The sequence below is a fragment of the Rhincodon typus genome, chromosome 7 (genome assembly GCF_021869965.1).
Source record: "Rhincodon typus isolate 14 chromosome 7, sRhiTyp1.1, whole genome shotgun sequence".
NCBI lineage: Eukaryota > Metazoa > Chordata > Chondrichthyes > Orectolobiformes > Rhincodontidae > Rhincodon > Rhincodon typus.
Window position 1 is genome coordinate 14,888,693 of NC_063338.1, and position 10,091 is coordinate 14,898,783.

The 10,091-nt window shown below is 41.3% G+C and overlaps 1 protein-coding gene across 3 annotated transcripts in view; it reads right to left on the reverse strand.

The window, feature by feature from the left end:
* adarb1b (adenosine deaminase RNA specific B1b) overlaps positions 1 to 10,091 on the reverse strand; it is a 614,030-nt gene that overhangs the window by 128,312 nt on the left and 475,627 nt on the right. Inside the window, exon 1 of one of the 3 annotated variants that reach the window (XM_048599472.1) lies at positions 3,196 to 3,218. The exons of the other annotated variants lie outside the window; for them this stretch is intronic. The gene's annotated coding sequence lies outside the window, so the exon portion shown is untranslated. Of the gene's footprint in view, positions 1 to 3,195; positions 3,219 to 10,091 lie in introns of those variants that run through there. 3 annotated transcript variants of the gene reach the window in all.

Below are 10,091 nucleotides of genomic sequence, written 5' to 3' on the forward strand. Positions count from 1 at the left end.
GCACAACTTTGGACTGTGGGAGGAAACCAGAGCACCTGGAGGAAACCTAAGCAGACACAGGGGGAATATGAAAACTCCACACAGATAGTCACCTGAGGCACATTTCGGTCTAGGCCCGAAACGTCAGCCTTCCTGCTCCTATGATGCTGCCTGGCCTGCTGTGTTCATCCAGCTATACACCTTGTTATCTCAGATTCTCCAGCATCTGCAGTTCCTACTATCTCTGATAGATTTTATCCCTGTTAGGAGTTTTCTTCTTGTATTATGCTTCAACAAGGATAGGAAGCCAAAATGTTTAACAACAGCAAGAGCTTTATTTTACAAGGTGTTCATTCTGTTGGCAAGCTAGACTGAATAGCTTCCCTCCAAAATTTCCAATAATAGTATCATTGTATCAGGTGACTGGACTCTTCGATTTCATTTTAATTTGATTGTCACGTGTACCGAAATACAGTGAAAAGCTCTGTTTACAAGCAGTACAGGCAGATCACAGCAAGCAAATGATGTACAGATCAAAAAGGTTTACAGGTATAGAGGTTACATTATTTGAGGCTAGACTCCATTCAACAGTCTGGTAACAGACAGAGAGAAGCTATTCCTTAATCTGCTTGTGTTCAGGCTTCTGTATCATCTGCCCGACGGAAGAGGTTGTAGGGGTTATTACAAGTGTGCAATGGGTCTTTGATGATGTTGGCCACCTTTCCACAACAGCAGGCTGTGTAAATAGAGTCCATGGATGGAAGGTCAGCTTCCGTGATGGTCTGGGCTGTGCACACCACCTTCTGTAGTGTCTTACGGCTCTGGGCACAGCAGTTGCCATACCAGGCCGTTATGCACCCGGACAGTATGCTTTCAATTGTGCATCTGTAGAAGATGGCGAGGGACCTTACGGACATGCCAAATTTCCTGAGACGCCTGCAGAAGGAGACGTTGTTGTACCTTCTTGACTGTGGCATTTACATGGAGAGTCCATGTCAGGTCTTCAGTTATTGTCACTCCAAGGAATTTGATGCTATTCACTCTCTCAACCTGGGTTCCATTAATGTAAATAGGGGCGTGTTTTCCTCCTTTCTTTCTGAAGTCAATGATCAGTTCTTTAGTTTTGCCGATGTTGAGAGACAGATTGTCTTCTTTGCACCATGTCACCAAGCCCTCTGCCTCTCTGCTGTATTTTGACACATCGTTCTTAGATATCTGTCCCACTACGATGGTGTCGTCAGTTTGTTTGGAATTTGGCAACACAATCATAGGTGTACAAGGAGTACAGTAGGGGGCTGAGGACGCATCCTTGGACGGGCTCTAGTGTTGAGTGTTATTGTGGATGAGGTGCAGTTCCCTATCCTCACTGATTGCGGCCTATGGGTCAGGAAGCTAGTTGCAGAAGCCGGAGCCGAGACCAAGGTCTCTCAGTTTTGAGATCAGTCTGGAGGGGATAATGGTGTTGAAGGCGGAGCTGTAGTCAATGAACAGGAGTGTGACATAGGTGTCTTTGCTGTCCAGATGTTCAAGGGATGAATGCAGGGCTAGGAATATAGCATCCTCTGTGGACCTGTTATGAGGGAGGCAAACTGTAGGGGTTCGAGGCAGGTTGGGAGACTGGAGGTGATGTGGACCACAACCAGCCTCTCAAAACCACTTCATGATTAATGAAGTCAGAGCTGTTGGGCGGTAGTCATTAAAGCACACTGTGTGTGTTTTCTTGGGTACAGGGACGATGGTGGGCTTCTTGAAGTAGGTGGGAACTTTGGCTTGTAGGAGGGAGAGGTTGAAGATGTCGGTGAATACCTCTGCCAGTTGGTCCACACAGGATCTGAGTGCTGGGCAGGGACACGGTCACTTTCCTTTGGTTGACTCCCAGGAAGACCAATCTCACTTCTGAAGCAGTGACAGAGGGAACGGGTGTGTCTGGGGCTGTCGGGGTAAGCGTTGCCACGCCAGTGGTATTCTGCTCAAACCAAGCATAGAGAGCTTAAACTGACGGTACAATATACTTAAACAAAGACACAACAGCAATAAACTTGGTTTATTAAGCCTGAAGCTTGCAGCATTGCGTGTTTTTTGTTTCAATGAAAGAGCATATCATTAAAACAATGAAAAATCTATCCAGCCAGATTTCAGTCTTAGAACGGAATTGCCCAGTAATAACATCTGCTGGGATCATAACACTGCAAAACAGCTTGATATATTATATGGTTGTGAAAAGCATGACACAAATGCAAATTCTTTCTGCATCATATATCAGCCACTCCAAAGTTAAGGCACTTTAATGAAGTTACCTTTTTGGAGAATTTTCATGATTCAAACATGCAGTTAATGTCTGTACTTCACAATTATATGATGCTTTGTAACACAGGAACATGGACCTTGAGACTAACATCCTATGACAGACAGAGGGGAAATCAGGAGGAGAGTTTGAACCCTGAAATACAGGGAATAACATTTCCAACCCAAAGCACACATGCCTACCTATAAGAGCAGTTCACGTATCCTACTGTAGAGAAGAGGGACACTTCAATAACATACTGTGATTAGCTTCCAGAGCATAACTGGGAGCTTGTTTTAAATTAAACTGCTGTCAGGCAAGACCCCCAGGGCTTGGAACACCTGATAGCCAGTTTAACATAACACTTGGGAGGGCCAATGCACCTCAAGGGCCAAGAGGTCCAGGTTAAGGCCCTTCTCAACTTCTCCAGAGTTGTGTAATCACATCTCCGGACAGCGTGATTAGAAAATATCCACTTGCCACAACTCTTGGGATCCAACAACTGTCCTCAATTTTTTCTGGATGTGGCCTGAAGCTGCTGATGTTCCCAGCTGTTTGTGAACAAACCACTGGTTGGGAAACAGAAGTTATGACAAGATCAGGTCAGGCTGCCAAAATCAGCAGGACCTCCATGACTCTCATCTCACAAGGTTCTGCATCCTCATTCCTGACTCTCAGTTCAGAGACAACAAGCTCATGATATTCATGGTAAGTTTTACCATTTCTGATTACAGCAGGAATCACTTAAACCTACACTTACCCTGGGTTTTGGAAAAAGTTGAACAAACCACAAATGAACTTGCTGAAAATACATTCCCTGTAAACAGTAAAAGAAAGTACAGCACTTCTTTTAACTTTCAGCTTCAAATGAGGTAATTAATTTTGTGCCAAATCCACTCTGCATTCACAGTTCAAGTTAAACAATGACTTACATTGCTGTCTGTCAACGTCCTTACAAAAAAAAGGATACTTCAATGACGTTTCAAGAGATTGGGGAACATTTCACATTTCAGAAAAACTAAAAGGGAATAAACGGATAAAGACAAAGATCACAAGGGTAAAGCATGGATAGGGAATGTTTGCAAGAACAATGGATTGAGGATACATGAACCAAGCCATGTTCTGAACTGGATTGTGCAATGACTGAACAGAAGCATGGCTACAGGGCTGTAGAACGTTTTCCAAAGCTGGTTGCAAATTTCTCCAACCATTAGATTTCTCCTCAACTAAATGACAGATCACCAATTGGTAATTTCTTAATTTGATCATCTTGATTGCTCAGTTTTATAAACTACTTACATTACCTCTCATTTCATATAATAATGTTAAAAAATACTATGACATTGGAACGTTCTTAATATTTTAATAACAGAATAAACGATGAACCGAAGGAATCATTCCACTTCGATTATTTGAGAACTATAAAGAAAAATTGGGAAAGTTCCCTTTTTGGCCATGATTATTAAATATCAGGATTCTTCATATGAGGGATATCTATCTTATCTGGTGTAGATTTACTTTCACTACCTTAAAAATCCAGACAAAATACAGTTAGCACTCAAAGATTAATTAATTTTAAAATTCACTCATTGGACACTAGCATCACTGACTGGGCCAGCATTTATTACCCGTCCCAAGTTGCCCTTGAGATGGTGGTGCTGAAATGCCTTTTACAGAAACTCAATGTCCGAGTACACCATCTGGAATTCATTCCTTCAAGCAGCAACCAACAGAACACAAAAAGCTGTCAATCATTACCACCTCGACAAGATCTGGCTTGTAACCCCATGACTTGAACTCAACATACAGCAGGAGCTGAAAGAGGTCAAATGTCCAAACAACCTCCGAGTTAACACAGCAGGTACATAGCCATATCTTCAAAATTAACATCAGAGTTTTACCAATCCTGTTGTATATTGTGTCAAATAGAAGACTGTAATGTGGTGGCAGCATGGCTTTTAAAATTTAACTGAGAAGTTACAAGCTTCACAACACTTTTACAACAAGCAGAACAACAACTGTGGAAGTGGAACAATAATCAAGTGCTAAGTCAGCACTGTAAGAATCATACACAGTGTAGCTTCAGGAAGAGAGATTAAATTGCTGATTCTGGGAGTCCAGCTTTAAGCAAAACACCGTGACAGAGAATCTATTCCTGCTGCTAGCTGTCCCTGCAATAGATTGGGGGAGCTTAAAATCCTGCAGACTGGGCAAAAGAAGAAGAGTCTATATAATAAGCTCTCTTAACAGCTAAAAGAACATTGTAAAAATAAAACCTTCAATTGCTTGATTACTTTTGGAAGCAGAGAGCTCATTTTTACACCAAAATTACTGTTTTATCGGCACAGTAAGCCCTGCTAGGTTGAAAAACAGCTTAACAGCGCTGCCGCTACAGCCAAGAAACAATCTACGACCAGCCAAAGCAGTGGCCATGGAAGGTACTGCAATGTGGGCAGCTATACAAGTTAGAGATATTGAATCATACAGCATAGAAACAGACCCTTCGGTCCAACCGGTCCATGTCAACCATAATTCCAAACTGAACTAGTCCCACTTGCCTGTGTTTGGCCCATATCCCTGTAAACTTTTCCTATTCATGTACCTATCTAAATGTCATAACTGTACCTGCAACTTCCTTGGGCAGTTCATTCCACACATAAACCACCCTCTGTGAAAATTGTGCCCCTAAATCTCACCTTAAAAATATGCCCCTTAGTTTTGAACTCCCCCAGCCTAGGGAAAAGACCTTTGCTATTCACATTATCTAAGCCCTTCGTGATTTTATAAATTTGTAATAAAGTCACCTCTTAACCTCCTACACTCCAGTGGAAAAAGTTCTGAAAGTTTTTTAAAAAATCAAAGCCTGAATAGCTGCCATGTTCCTCAAGGCCCAAATAATCTTGCAAAAAAAAAATGCAGGACGACTGCAAAATTTTCAGTCCATCGGAAAGCATTAGGCCTCCTATCCAAGTTTACTTTGTGCCAATAATATATAGAGCTGCACAAATAAGTCATAAAATTTAGAATAGCTAAAGGATGGCTGCCTATTTGTGGGACCACAGGAGACAGGTGAGATAACAAACAAATATTGTGTGTCAGTATTTACTGTGGAGAAGGGCATGGAAGCTAGGGTACTTGGGGAAGTAAACAATGATGCCTTGAGAAGAGTTCATTTCGAAGAAGAGGTGGTGCTGGAGGTCTTGAAACATATGAAGGTTGATAAATCCTTGCAACTTGATCAGGTGTCTCCTAGAACTTTGTGGGAAGCTAGGGAAAAGATTGCTGGATCCCTTGCTGAGATATTTGTACAATCAACAGCTATGGATGAAATGTGACAAAACTTAAGGTTGGCTCATGTGACGAGATTATTTAAGAAAGGCTGGAAGGAAAATTCAAGGAATCATAGGCCAGTGAGCCTTGCATCAGTTGCGAGTAAATTGTTGGAGGGGATTCTTAGTGATAGGATCCAGTTTCATTTGGAAAGACAAGCACTGATTCATCTCACTAACTTGAGTTTTTGGAAGAGGTGACAAAGTAGATTAACAAAGGCAGAACAAGACGTTGTCTACATGGACTTCACTGAAGCATCTGACAAGGTTCCACATGGTAGATTTGTAGATTGCATGGGATCCAGGGCCAGCGAGCCAATTGGATACAAAATTGGCTTGAAGTTAGGAGACACAGGGTGGTGGAACACAGTTGCTTTTTGGTCTGGAGGCCTGTGACCAACAGTGTGCCACAAGTACTGGTGCTGGGTTCACTGTTCTTTGTCATTTATAGAAATGATTTGAATGTTAATATAGCAGGTATGGTTAGCAAGTTTGCAGATGACACCAAAACAGGTGGTGTAGTGGACAGTGAAGAAGATTATCTCAGAGTATGAGAGGACCTTGATCAGATAGGCCAATAGGCCCAGGAAGTTTAATTTAGATAAATGTAAGGTGTTGCATTTTGGTAAGGCAAACCAGGATACTTAATGGTAGGGCCCTGGGGAGTGTTGCTGAACAAAGAAACCTAGGGGTGCTAGTACATAGTTCCTTTGAGTGGAGTTGCAGGTAGGCAGGGTGGTGAAGGCAGCGCCTGGCACACGAGCCTTTATTGGTCTGTGTACTAAGCACAGGAGTTGGGGCATCATATTGTGGCCATACAGGACATTGGTGAGGCCACTTTTAGAATACTGTGTTCAATTCTCATCACCCATCAATAAGAAGGATGACATTAAACTTGACAGGGTGCAGAAAAGATTTACAAGAGATTTGTTGCTGGGACCAGAGGGTTTGAGGTACAGAGAGATGCTGACTAGACTGGGACTTTTTTCCCCAGGAGCGTCAGAGGCTGAGGGGTGACTTTATATGGGTTTATGAAACCATGAGGGGCATGGATAGGGTGAATTTCAACGTGTTTTTCCTAGGGTAGGGGAGTCCAAAACTACCGGGCATAGGTTTAAGCTGAGGGGGAAAAGAATCAAGTAGGACCTGAAGGGTAACATTTTCATGCAGAGGGTGGTGCGTGCATGAAATGAACTGCCAGACGAAATGGTGGAGGCAGGTACAATTAATTTAAAAGGCATCTGGATGAGTATATGAGTCAGAAGGGTTTATAGGGACATGGGCCAAATGCTGGCAAATGGGACTAGGTCAGACTGGGATGTCTGGCTGGCATGGACGAGTTGGACTGAAAGGTCTATTTCTGTGCTGTATGACTCTATGAATGAAGATTTCCACAGACTGAACACTTCAGGTTTGTTGGAAAGCTACCTTAAAAATCGAGACAAAATATGGTCAATACTCAAAAGATTAACTTCCAAATATACCATTTGGAATTCATGTTCTTTCAGCAACAATCAACAGAACACTATTAATCAATCACAATTAGATGCAGAGACAAAGGGCACAATTATGATTTAATGTTATCAGAACTTACTTCAGCATAAACTTGTGATAGCATCTACCATAATAAAAGAATTTCTAAAACACCTCCTTGACTAACCCACAATCGAAAAGGTTACAGCGTGGAAGCACTACTACAAGTGGACTCAAAGAACTGCAGTAATTGGTTTGACTTCACTTATCTTATGACTTTCTTGCTGGAGGTCCCTGGTCAGGGGCCTCCTGTCATGAATCTGTTCAGCAATCTTGGAATCCAGCAACAAAGATGATGATCAAAACTCCACAGCCTTTTTTTTTCAACAGCACTGAGTGCCAGATTCTGTAGGCCAACACTTTGGCAGGCTATGTGAAAGGGTACTTGTGTAACCTCAGTGATGGGGTATCAGTGCCAAATGGATTGAATGCAAGGTAAGGGGATGAGCACTTGAGTAAGCTGGGGAGCCAGATAGAGATTGTCGGGTCATATTTGGGAGTGGTGGGAGTGTCCAATGTGGCAGGCAGGTGGAGGAGTGTCCAGTTCGGGAAGGTGATGGCCGAATAGTATTATTACTAGACTATTAAGCTAGAAACGCAAGCAATATTGTGGGGTTCCAGGTTTGAATCCCACATGATAGGAATTTTAATTCAGTAAAAACCTGGAATTAGGAGTCTAATGATAACTGGGTAACAGTGTCGGTTGTTGGAAAAACGCATCCAATTCACCAATGCCTTTTAGGGAAAGAAATCTGTCATCTTTATCTGATTCGACTTACATGTGACTCCAGATTCACAGCAATGTGGTTTACCCTTAACTGCCCTCTGGACAACTGAAGATGAACAATAAATGCTGGCCCAGCCAGTGATGCCCTCATCACATATTTGAATTTTAAAAAAGCCCAGGGACTGTGGTGAGGTTGGGGTAACAGGTTAATATTTGCCCAATAGAGGTTTTTAATCTTTTGACTTTTTTTTTGGATAATGATTAAGATTAAGTGAAGTGAAATACAAATGGAGTCCAATTTTACAGGCGTTTTCAGGGAATTCCATAATCTTCAACTTCCCAAACCATTCCCAGAGTTAACTGCATTAATGATCCTGCATGATCTCAACACACAACTGCAAGCTGCACTGCGCCAGCATCTATTTGGCCATCGAAACACCTGAGTCAATGACATTTTCTTTTGCTGCCATATAATAGTTTGATAGCTTCAAAGGTAAACTTCCAGTTAAGAAACAACGGAGTGCTGTGATTAGACGTTTGCATACATTTAAGCATTCATTACCACCAAGACAGAACGTGATGTGTAACCCCAAGACCTGGTCTTGGTACAAAGCAACGGCTTAGGGCTCTTGTAGTGTAGTGGCAGTGTTCATACCTCTGAGGCAGGAAGCCTGGGTTCAAGTCCCACCTGCTCCAGAGGTATGTAAAAACAACTCTAAACAGGTTTATGAATAAATATCTACGCCAGCCGTTAGTAGAAGATATATGTACTACACAGTCTTCCAGTTAACACTATACGTACACACTTGTAGCTTCAAATAAACAACCCTATTAGCATTTCATTAATCTTGTAATGCAATTGGTCTATTTACATAATATAGAAGAATGCAACAAGGATAGTTTCAAAATGAATAGGGTCTCAATAAATTCTTCAGTTTTGCAACCGTAATGCTATATTGGCATACCCCATTGTTGGATACTATGAAGGTAATGTTTCACAAAAACAGTTTAGTTGAATGAATTTTCTTCTGTGCTTCTATCTAAATATTTTCCAAGTACTGGCAATGGCTGTAGAGCTTTACCAAATGCCTTACTTTCACCTAATCAAGTCTTTGAAAGATTAGATGACTTAGGCAAATCTGGGCAAGTGCACAGTGGGATAGCGTGTGTATGATCGCACAGGGAACATGCTATCTGAAATGCGTCAACAATCTTTTTGTTCCCCTCCAAGGTGATTTTTCTGATATAATCAACTCTACTTACCCTTGATTATGCCCTACAGCAAAAATATTGAAATACTTCCCCAAAGTATAGAAGCAGGAAATTAATGTATGTACATGTCAGATATAGGGGAAATTGTTTAATCAAGCAGAACATTGCTTCATACTTCTCTTAAACTGAGTGTTGTTAAAAGTAAATATGAAATTATTCAAAATTAATCAGACAAATTTCTCTGAGACTGCAAGAAACTGACCATCTTCGTCCAAATGCAATTGATGGTTTTGAACATGAGCCAGCATGGACTCTATTATCGTACTCAGAGTACAGCAGGTTATCTTCAAAAATTCTGTCAGTGCATAACACTATCTATATGGCTCATTAAATTACATTTGGTAGGACAGAAAACAATTCAGAATGCATTCAGAATGTAGAACTAAATATGGATAACAGCACTGAATGCAAAATAGTTTTTGAGATAGCGCACATAGGAAAGTTACAAATATTTTTATGGAGTTGCAAAGGAGCATAAAAAGGTAAATACTATAGGCCACATAATATATTGGAGGGTGAAATCTGAACAGTTTAGAAACAGTTCAAGTGGCACACACTAATGATATCCAGATTAGAGAAAGCAGAGATTAGATCTAGAGTTTCTCTACTCAACCACAAATTAACAAAACTTCAATCAAAGAGAATTTTGTACAAGAACGATGTAAAGTCTCGAGCGTTTCAAACCAGTATTTATTGATCAATGAACCTCCCTGATCATCTGAGCAACCCCATCCCCAAGACTGATACCAGGAAATTTCAATAGTAATGCTCCTAACATTGATCCCTTGGGCATCATGTTCATTACAACCAACTCCTCGAACAAATACCCTTTGTTTTCCAAAGTTAAAAAACATTCTGAAGCATTTCAAAGACTTAACTGAGATTCCATGACTGCATGTAAAACCGAGTGAAATCTCTTGGAAATTCCAGATACATTGCACTGAAGGGTTTATAAACAGCATTTGGC